The following is a 3,384-nucleotide window of genomic DNA, read 5'->3' as shown; positions in this document are numbered from 1 at the left end:
TCGAACTAACAGAGATCTGCCTGCCTCTGCCTCCCCAGTGCTGGGATTAAAGGCGTGCGCCACCAAGGCCCGGCTTATGTTGGAGTTTTTGTAGATAGTCTTTGACTCTTGGAGGAAGCCTTTTAATCAGTTAAGATGGAAAATTTTCATTTACACTATATATGGTATTTATATATTAACTTACATATATAATAGATATTTTTAGGTAGATAGTTTATAGTATAATTCCTTATGACTGTTTTTATATGTCCTTACTATTATTTCGCCCTCCTAACCCCCTTTTAAGGATGTCTCCCTTCCCCTCCCTAACTAGAGCCCCTCTCCCTTCTTAAGAGAGTCCATTTGGAGAAGAGAATTTACCCTATGCCACCAGCTGCTAATGGAAGGTGAACTCACAGGTCCTGGATTATTTTATTTATTTATTTAGATTTATTTATTTATTATTTTATGTTATGTGGATGTTTTGTATGCATGTGTGTATGTGCACCACAGGAATGCCTGGTGCCCTCAAAGGTCAGAAAAGGGCATCAGATTCCCTAGGGCTGAAGTTACAGATGGTTGTTAGCCATCACGTCAGTGCTGGGAATTGAACTTGAGTCCTTTGTTCTTACCTGCTGAGCCAATTCTACAGCCCAACTAGTACTGGGCTCTTTATTTGCTTTCTCCTTGGGATTCTTTAGCTAGCCATTAGGAAGCCTGACTCCAAGACAGTACTAGCAGTTTCCTTGCCCACCTTCAAGCTTGGCTTCAGGAGCCTACCCAGTATGTGTGAGCCCCAGAAGGTTTCCAGGAGTCCTCTGGCTGCTGTAACAGAGATGTGTCAGTTAGAATACCAGTGCTGTATGAGGTTCCCAGGAACATCAGCCATGCCAAGAGCACCATGACAACCCAATACAGTGTGAGCAGAGAGACAGTGCTGGCATCACTGAGCCCAACACATTGCCTTCCATCTGAAACCAAGCTGTCTCCTTGGATATATCAGCTATTTAGGAGCCAGGGACAGGGCAGCTCTTAGGTGGATGTCCACAGTGTACACCTAGTATGTACTGTCAACAGTAGTCCTTCTCTAGGGTTTTAGAGGAGTGAATGGCACATGTGGGAATCCCAGGGCTCTAGGTCCCTCTGTAACATGTCAGCCTTGTACCTGGTTTTCACTGAGAAAATTTAATTTCACTCTATTGTTTGTGGAAGAAAAAATGAGAGCACAAAACCTTTTAGGTAGCCTTCACTGAGACATAGAAAGTATAACCTGGACTCGATGATGTACATGGGTGTGGCTCAGGCACACTGGAGCCAACTTTTGTCCAGCTAGGACCTCCATCAATCCAGAGCCAATGTGATGTGGAGAGAGAGAGAAAGAGAGGGAGAGAGAGAGAGGGAGAGAGAGAGAGAGATTAGCTGGCCACTCAGCTGTGTCTCATAACAACAGAGGAGACAGGCTCTAAAGGCATGAAATACACATGAAGTAGAGTAGTTCTGGGGATGACAGCAAAAGGTGAGTGAGTGTCTTGGTTAGGTTCTTATTGCTGTGAAGAGTCACCATGACCGTGCCAACTCTTATAAAGGAAAACATTTAATTGAGGCTAGCTTACAGTTCAGAGGTTTAGTCCATTATCTTCATGTCCAATGGCGTGCAGGCAGACATGGTGCTGGAGAAAGAGTTGAGAGTTCTTCATCTTAATCCATAGGCAGCAGAAAGAGACACTGTATCACGCTGGGTGTAACTTGAGCATATGAGACCTCAAAGCCTGCCTCCATAGTGACACACTTCCTCTTACAAGGCCACACCTACTCCAACAAGGCCACACCTCCTAATAGTGCTGTTCCCTATGAGCCAAGCATTTAAACACATGAGTCTATGGGAGCCATAGCTATTCCAATCACCATAGGGAACAAAGGAGACAGAGTGAGTTTCATTGGTCAGGGCCAATAGCCCCAATTGCCTCTGGGCTTTAGGTCTTGGGCATGTGACTCACTCAGTTTCTAAAGTGGTTGATGAAAATGCAGAAATGGGCTGGAGAGATGGCTTAGCGGTTAAGAGCACTGACTGTTCTTGTAGAAGTCCTGAGTTCAATTGCCAGCAACCACATGGTGACTCACAACCACCTTAAATGAGTTCTGGTGCCCTCCGCTGGCATGCGGGCAGAGGACTGTATAGACTGTATACATAATAAATAAATAAAATCTTTTTTAAAAAATGCCAAAAATGTTGCTATTCATTTTGTCTTTTTTAAGGACACTCTGTTATGATAAAGCTTGAGGGTGACAAGGGTGGGAGGGATTGAGGTAGAGAGACAAACACGCTAGGCAGACCGAGCTTAAGTGAGAAGTATTATTAGAAAGGGAAGAGAGGTGCAGGAAGGAGGGGAGGAAAGAGAAAAGAGACACAAAGAGAGGACAGAAGAGAAGAGGGAGACAGGAAAAGAACTGAAGGAACCAGCTTCCCTTTTGGCAGCCATAACAGCCAAACACGTGCTTGCCATAAACCTGCCTTGGTCACTTAGAGGTCAGATGCCTGTCTCTTGACAAGTTAGCTGGTGGCGCTATGCTTTACGACCCTGGGTGTGCTTTACGGACAAGCACACAGCAATGACGTAGAGAGCATAGCAACCACCCTGGGAGGGCCTATGGGCCATAACAACCAGTTGACCAATCAACACAGGGCAAGCCCTCCAAGCCTGGAGGCACACCAATCGTGAGCCTGTGCGTACCCCTAGACACTCCCCTTACGCTGCCCCATAAGATCTTTTGGGAGCCCGTAGGAGCCGTCTTTTCTAACTGTCTGCCATGGCGGGTGGGTGCAAGACCCGAGCTAACATGGGGTTAGCTCGTTAAACTACAATAAAGCCTCATGCAGTTTGCATCAAGCTTTCGCCTCCATTCTGTGTTTGGGGTGGCCGCCGTCCGGGGCTAAGATTCTGGAAGCCTCAGCTTTGTGAGGGTCTTACAGAACTGTCTGCCCCAGGGGAACCTTGGGGAAGAGAGGTGGGGGAGAGCAGAAGGAGGTGGGAAAGAGAGCTTAAGTGGGCGGGGTCTGTCTTCTAAAGGGGTCCTTTAAACCTGAGTGCAGACAACACAATCATGGAACCCTGGGTTGACCAGGGTACCCTGAGTGCATCCTGCCAGGTGACAGGGGCAGGCTAGCATAAGACACACTCCCTTCTCCTCAAGGAGGTGCAGCAAGTCCACTCTAGTGGGCAGGACACAGAAACAGCTTGCTGACAGGACTTGCTGCAAAGGAAGTAGGATTAGTCTGCCTGTGGGGTCTGAATTACACGGAATGTGTTTGTCTGCCCATGAAGACTTCTGCTGCTCGTGTTTTGACAGAAATCACTGGCATCTTTAAGGCACATTATGTAGGTCACGGTCTCAAATTTACACACG

This window comes from Cricetulus griseus (assembly GCF_003668045.3).
Source record: "Cricetulus griseus strain 17A/GY chromosome 1 unlocalized genomic scaffold, alternate assembly CriGri-PICRH-1.0 chr1_1, whole genome shotgun sequence".
NCBI lineage: Eukaryota > Metazoa > Chordata > Mammalia > Rodentia > Cricetidae > Cricetulus > Cricetulus griseus.
The sequence above is the reverse complement of the archived record's forward strand: the minus strand, read 5'-3'. Positions refer to the sequence as shown.